General features: G+C 46.4%; 1 pseudogene; it reads left to right on the top strand.

The window, feature by feature from the left end:
- The window catches only part of LOC111968978 (alpha-(1,6)-fucosyltransferase-like), a 121,238-nt pseudogene that overhangs the window by 108,048 nt on the left and 5,168 nt on the right, over window positions 1-8,022 (top strand).

An 8,022-nucleotide genomic window follows, 5' to 3' on the forward strand; every position in this document is an offset into this window, starting at 1 on the left:
AAAATATAATTACAGCCAGCCACACAAATTAATTCACATGCACTATACACACCACTCTAAGACCCCAGCTCTTCACTTCTCCATCTCCCTCTGTCCATCCGGCTTCGCCAGTCCCCCACCATACATCTCCCGTCAACTGCATTGACTGTACAGTTGACACTAACCATGAATCCTACCCCCCCTCGAGTCTCTCCGTACACACACCACAACCACACACACACACACACACACACACACACACACACACACACACACACACACACACACACACACGCTCCTACAGTCTCAGAGCTGCAGTCATAGATCTTTGTTAACATGTTCTCAACCTGATTCTCAGGATCAGGATAGGAGTTAACAAAGGGAATGGTCACGGTAATGGATGTTGCCTACAGACCCTCCCTGACTCCACTCCAGCAGAGCAGACAGACACCGTGTTTTGAAGTATGAAGTAGAACGCCAGTCAAAGCCTTCTGGGCCCACTAGGGCGTGTCTGTCTTTCTGTCCGTCTGTCTCTGTATTCCTAGTACAGAAAGGATAGTATGTCTGTATTTTGATAAGGTAAAGAGAACGTAAGCAGAAGAACCTGCACACTGAAATACACTTTTGGCTCTCAAATGCGTGACAATGCCTCGACTCTCTGGTTTTCACCATAACATTTACTAACCAGGCACCTCAGGCCTCACTGTGTTGTAACAATCCCACCTCCTGTCCCTTCTCCTCCCCTCTCCCCTCCAGAACCCCCAGGACTGCTCCAAGGCCAGGAAGCTGGTGTGCAACATCAACAAGGGCTGTGGCTACGGCTGTCAGCTGCACCACGTGGTCTACTGCTTCATGATCGCCTACGGCACCCAGCGTACCCTCATCCTGGAGTCCCAGAACTGGCGCTACGCCACGGGAGGCTGGGAGACCGTCTTCCTCCCGGTCAGTCAGACGTGCACCGACCGCACCGGGGTCACCACCGGACACTGGTCAGGTGTGTTGACCCATGACGTGATCTCTGACCTCTGATAACGGGGTCGTGTCCATGACAACAGGCCAGACGCAGACTGAACACATTCTGCCCTCTGTCCTCAGTCTGTCCATAGCAACAGACCTCACGCAGTGTGCAGGATACCATAAAAACAGAATTACGTTATACATCTATGCGTGGTACATGGAGAATGATGATGAGTATTGTGGAGCTTTGAGTCTGCCCCGACACTATTTTACTCTCTTTCTTCTTCTCACATCAGAAGGGGCTACTACAGGTCTGGGAATGAGATGAAAAACAGAATACGATGAAAAACAGCCTTGGCTAGAGGTCAATAGAGAGAGAGTGTGTATGTGTATATATATATATGTCCTCTCAACATATATATGTCCTCTTCTCTTTCTATATATATATTATATATAGAGAGAGAGAGCGAGAGAGAGAGAGAGAGGAGAGAGAGAGAGAGAGAGGAGAGAGAGAGAGAGAGAGAGAGAAAGAAGAGAGAGAGAGAGAGAAGAGAGAAGAGAGAGAGAGAGAGAGAGAGAGAGAGAGAGAGAGAGAGAGAGAGAGAGAGAGAGAGAGAGAGAGAGGAGAGAGAGAGAGAGAGAGAGAGAGAGAGAGAGAGAGAGACCTTCAACTGTCACACTTCTTCTTTTTCTTTTTTTTACGACAACGCATCAAGTAATAGTGCCTGAGCAAGAGAATGGCAAACAAACATGAAAGAACTGACCTCAAAAACAGCAAAATTGTACCTTTTTCTCTTTGTTCAGAGGGCTTGTCTCCCTGTACCAGTGTTACTGCTGAAGTAGGTCCTCCAGTTGAGAGGACCGAGGAGAAAAGACAGACGCTAGAAGAACAAAGTGTTGAAGATAGGAAAGAGACAGAGAGAGAGACTGAAGGAGAGAACAGCGAAGGGAAGATTGAACAGAATAGGAGGAAGGAGCGGAGAGAAAGGAGAGGAAAGAGGAAAAAGAGAGACTGGAGGAATAAAATGATCTGGAGAGAAGATGAAAGGCTGGAGGAAACGAGAGATTGACTGGAGGGAGAGAAGGAGCGAAGAAAGGGTAACATAGAATAGCATTATATACAGTAGTAAACAGGGTGCCATGTGGAGATCAACCGTAGGGACTGTAGCCTTGAACCTTGTGACTGGGCTGCGTAGAACAGAACAGTAAGTGGGTGACCGTCATCGACCCAGTTTGGTTTTGTTAATACCGTTAAAGCATTATGTAGTTTACGGCATTGGTAAATGATTGGTTGTCTGAGACATTGATGTGCCCTTGTCAGGTCTGAGGCAGAGAGGAACAGAAGGACGGAGACAGACATCACCACCGTGGTGGATGGATTATAACCCTATCCCACACTCAAACACTCGTAGCAAGAATTACAGCAAACACAACACCCCCCCCCCGTTCCCTTAATTTCTTCAAGATGTAATTTAGATTTTAGGTCTTTCCTAATTAGCCTGAAAAGGGAGAGAGGGTTGAGAGAGAGATAATTTATTAGTGCAGCCAGAGAGAAACCCTCTAGTCTCACCGCTGAAATCTGACAGCAGGGTTATATAAGCCAGGCCAGGCAATTTCCTAAATACTTCTTTCGATGAGAAGAGAGAGAGAAAAAAATTGCCTTTTAATATTTAATGCAGCGCAAGATTTAAATTCTGGACACTGATGTGCACATGCAGTCTGTTTGTTTCTCTCTTAGCTGTATTTGTAGCTTCATGATTATTTGTATTTATTTGATATATTGCAAAATGGTGATTAGAACTTCGACTGTCTTTACTGGTTTTGTTTGGTGAAATATTCCAGTTCATTCAAATCTAAATCTCTTATTTTCATTGTGTGCTTTGTATTTTTTTTTTATTGGGAGAGAGAGAATTCAAGGGATCTCTCTACCCCTTCTTCACTCTCTCTTCCTTTCCTCCGTGGGAATGTCCCATATGTTTTAAGTCATTCGTTCATATTTTATTGACTTGATAAATGTTCATTAAAACTCTCCTTGAGGCACGTGGCACTAATTATTACTCTCTATCGGAGAATCAACAGCACTCCTATACCTCCCGAGAGGAAGGGTCAAGGAGTGCATTAGCCCTTTAACTAACCACTCACAGGCCACGAAATACCTTTTGTCTTGTGTTTTACTAATAAGAACTGTAGGACAGGGTGTCCTGGGGGGATACATGCAGAACCAGCGAGAGAGAGAGAGGGAAGAGGAACTCTTCTCCCTGGGTTCTGCTGTTCAGACAGCTCCTCATGCACACCATGATGCTTAGTGCATCTTCACTGCTACATGCATCAAACCCCGGTGCTGGAGGCTAGTGATCTGATTGTTGATATATCTCTCTGTCTGTATGTCAAAAGCACTCTATTGTTACCTTCTATCTCTCCCGCTCCGACTCTCTCTCTCTCTCGGTCTCTTGCCTTCTCCCTATCTGCCGTTCCGTCCACTCTTTTTATTAACCCCCGCTCCTCCCTCTCTCCCGCAGGCGAGGCTAACGACAAAGACGTCCAGGTGGTAGAGTTACCCATCGTGGACAGCCTGCACCCCCGCCCCCCCTACCTGCCCCTGGCCATTCCCGAGGACCTGGCCCAGCGCCTCCACCGGCTCCATGGTGACCCTTCCGTCTGGTGGGTGTCTCAGTTTGTCAAGTACCTGATCCGGCCCCAGGCCTGGCTGGAGAAGGAGATCCAGGATACCACCGCCAAACTGGGCTTTAGGCACCCCATCATAGGGTAGGTGGACACACTATGCATGCAAGCACACGTGTACTGTACGTGCGCGCGCACACACGCCTACACAGACAGACACGTGCTATTTCTTTTTGGCCCCTCTATCTATCCCTAATGGATACAAACACCCATGCACACACATTCCTTATCGCTATCCCCACTGAGAGATGTAATTGAAAAGTAAAAGCAGTTATTTTCCTTTTACGTTGTGGGTGGGTGGAGTGGTGGAGGTGGGAGGAGGGAGGAGGGGAGGGAGGGAGGGAGGGAGGGAGAGGGAGGAGGAGGGGATAGAGTCCTGTGAAGGGCTGGGTTGTCTGTCTCTTTGTAGTGCATAGTGGGATTTCTCCTCTAAAACCTTCTCAGGAAGTACCACACTGTAGGTGTCGGCAACACGTGTGATTTATATACAGTACCAGTCAAAAGTTTGGACACACCTACTCCTTCAAGGTGTTTCTTTATTTTGTACTATTTTCTACATTGTAGAAAGCAGTGAAGACATCAAAACTATGAAATAGCACATATGGAATCATGTAGTAACCAAAAAGTTTTAAACAAATCAAAATATATTTTAGATTTTAGATTCTTCACAGTCCACGCTTTGCCTTGATGACTGCTTTGCACACTCTTGGCATTCTCTCAACCAGCTTCACCTGGAATGCTTTTCCACGGTCTTAAAGGAGGTCCCACATATGCTGAGCACTTGTTGGCTGCTTTTCCTTCACTCTGCGGTCCAACTCATCCCAAACCATCTCAACTGGGTTGAGGTCAGGTGACTGAGGAGGCCAGGTCATCTGATTCAGCACTCCATCAATCTCCTTCTTGGTCAAATAGCCCTTACACAGCCTGGAGTTGTGCTTTGGGTCATTGTCTTATTGAAAAACAAATGATAGTCCTACTAAGCGCAAAGCAGATGGGATGGCATATCGCTGCAGAATGCTGTGGTAGCCATGCAGGTAAAGTGTGCCTTGAATTCTAAATAAATCACTGACACTGTCACCAGCAAAGCACCATCACACCTCCTGGGAACTACAAATGCAGAGATCATCCGTCTACCTACTCTGCGTCTCACGAAGACACAGCGCTTGGAACCAGAAATCTCAAATTTGGACTCATCAGACCAAAGGACAGATTTCCACAAGTCTATTGTGCATTGCTCGTGTTTCTTGGCTGAAGCAAGTCTCTTCTTCTTACTGGTGTCCTTTAGTAGTTGTTTCTTTGCAGCAATTCGACCATGAAGGCCTGATTCACGCGGTCTCCTCTGAACAGTTGATGTTGAGATGTGTCTGTTACTTGAGCTCTGTGAAGCATTTATTTGGGCTGCAATTTCTGAGGCTGGTAACTCTAAGGAACATCCTCTGTAGCAGAGGTATCTCTGGGTCTTCCTTTCCTGTGGCAGTCCTCATGAGAGCCAGTTTAATCATAGCGCTTGATGGTTTTTGCGACAGCACTTTTAAGAAACTTTCAAAGTTCTTTACATTTTCCGGATTGACTGACCTTCATGTCTTAAAGTAATGATGGACTGTCATTTCTCTTTGCTTATTTGAGCTGTTCTTGCCATAATATGGACTTTGTCTTTTACCAAATAGGGCTATTTTCTGTATATCACCCCTACCTTGTCACAACACAGGTTTCATCAGACCAGATAATAATGTTTCTCATGGTCTGAGAATCTTTATGTGCCTTTTGGCAAACTCCAAGCAGGCTGTCATGTGCCTTTAACTGAGGCGTGGCTTCCGTCTGACCACTCTACCATAAAGGCCTGATTGGTGGAGTGCTGCAGAGATGGTTTTCCCATCTACACAGAGGAACTCTAGAGCTCTGTCAGAGTGACCATCAGGTTCCTGTTCACCTCCCTAATCAAGACCCTTCTCCCCCGATTGCTCGGTTTGGCCGGGCGGCCAGCTCTAGGAAGAGTCTTGGTGGTTGCAAACTTCTTCCATTTAAGAATGATGGAGGCCACTGTGTTCTTGGGGACCTTCAATGCTGAAGACATTTTTTGGTACCCTTCCCCAGATCTGTGTCTCGACACAATCCTGTCTCGGAGCTCTACGTAACTGTGTTGTTGTTTTTGTCGCACTGCTTTGCTTTATCTTGTCCAGGTCGCAGTTGTAAATGAGAACTTGTTCTCAACTGGCCTACCTGGTTAAATAAAGGTGAAATTAAAAATGTAAAAATATTGGTGGTGTGCTGCAGAGATGGTTGTCCTTCTGGAAGGTTCTCTGTCAGTGACCATCGGGTTCTTGGTCACCTCACTGACCAGGCCCTTCTCCCCCGATTGCTCAGTTTGGCCAGCTCTAGGAAGAGTCTTGGTGGTTCCAAACTTGTTTAATTTATGAGTGATTAAGGCCACTGTGTTCTTAGGGACCTTCAATGCTGCAGAAATGTTTTGGTACCCCTCCCCAGATCTGTGTCTCGACACAATCCTGTCTCGGAGCTCTACGAATAATTCCTTCGACCTAAAGGCTTGGTTTTTGCTCTGACATACACTGTCAACTGTGGGACCTTATATAGACAGGTGTGTGCGCCTTTTCAACTCATGTCCAATCAATTGAATTTACCACAGGTGGACTCCAAACAAGTTGTAGAAACATCTCAAGGATGATCAATGAAACAGGATGCACCTGAGCTCAATTTCGAGTCTCATAGCAAAGGGTCTGAAATACTATGTAAATACATTTTTTTGTTTTTAATACATTCGCTAACATTTCTAAAAACCTGTTTTTTGGTTTATCATTTAGGGGGTATTGTGTGTAGATTGCTGAGGAAATTGTTTATTTAATCCTTTTAGAATAAGGCTGTAACGTAACAAAATGTAGAAAAAGTTAAGGGTCTGAATACGTTCCGAAGACACTGTACATATCTACCTCAATTACTTTGAACCCCTGCACATGTATATAGCCAATTATCATTACTCATTGTGTATTTATTCCTTGTTTTAGTTTTCTCTCTGCATTGTAAGCAAGCATTTCACTTTTAGTCTACACCTTTATTTACGAAGCATGTACAAATACATATTGATTTTATTTAAGAGAGAGAAGAGATGAGGAGAGAGAGAGGAGAGAGAGAGAGAGAGAGAGGAGAAATCGAAGGGGAGAGAGTGCGAAGGGAGATGGCGAGAGAGAGAGGGGAGAGAGCTGAGAGAGGGAGCGAGCTAGACGCAGAGAGCTAAAAGATCAAGAGGGAGAGTGCTGGCTGCTCCAGCCACTCTCCAAACAACCCACTCTGCCATCCATCACTAGACAGCACCATGACCTCACTCTAGGAGAGGAGCGCTCTGCTTCACACACACATAATCACTCACACACAACACACACACACACACACACACCTGTAGAGACATGCAGACAGACACACATTCACACATTCTTAGACACGCGCACAGACAGACCACCACCCACACACTCCCCTAACCCCTCTCACCATCTTCCTATATGTCCTGTCCTGTAGGGTCCATGTGAGACGGACAGACAGGTGGGGACAGAGGCAGCCTTCCACCTTAGAGGAGTACATGGTATGTAGAGGACCACTTCCAACACCTAGCCAGGCGCATGCTGGTGGCAAGAAGAGAGTCTACTTGGCCACTGACGACCCTCACTACTACAGAGGCCAAGGTAAGTGCGTATGCCTGCTGTGTGTGCGTGTGTTCTCGTGTGTACGTGTGGGTCTGTGTTGTTCTGTGTGTGTGTGTGTGTGTGTGTGGTGTGTGTGTTGTGTGTGGTGTGTGTGTGTGTGTGTGTGTTGTGTGTGTGTGTGTGTGTGTGTGTGTGTGTGTGTGTGTGTGTGTGTGTGTGTGGTGTGTGGGTGTGTGTGTGTGTTGTGTGTGTGTCACGTGCCGCCGGCATGTGGGTGTGTGTGTCTGCAGGACTGCCTTGGTGGTATTGGACCTGTTTGTGATGAACGAGCTGTATTTGATGTGTGCCCAAAGACTGAGAAGACAAAGAATGAATGCCGTATGCACTTTGACATCTGATACAATCCTTTAGCTCTCTGACTGCCTCTGTCTCTGTGTGTGTCTCAGGTACCCAGACTACGAGTTCATCTGATAACTCCACTCGTGGTTGCGGGGCACATAACCGCTACACCGAGAACTCTCTGAGAGGAGTCATCCTAGAATATTCACTTCCTGTCCCGACCAACTTCCTGGCTGCACCTTCTCCTCACAGGTGACCTTTCACCCTTCCTTACCTACTCCTCTTCCTCCTCCTCCCTTTCTCCTCCTCACTCTCTTCCTCAAACTTTACTTTGGGAAGGCCCATACAATAGTAAGACCTAAGTATATAAGCATTTGAGTGATACTGTACCATAACTACTGCCTTTTCCTGG

The sequence above is a fragment of the Salvelinus sp. IW2-2015 genome, linkage group LG9 (assembly GCF_002910315.2).
Source record: "Salvelinus sp. IW2-2015 linkage group LG9, ASM291031v2, whole genome shotgun sequence".
NCBI lineage: Eukaryota > Metazoa > Chordata > Actinopteri > Salmoniformes > Salmonidae > Salvelinus > Salvelinus sp. IW2-2015.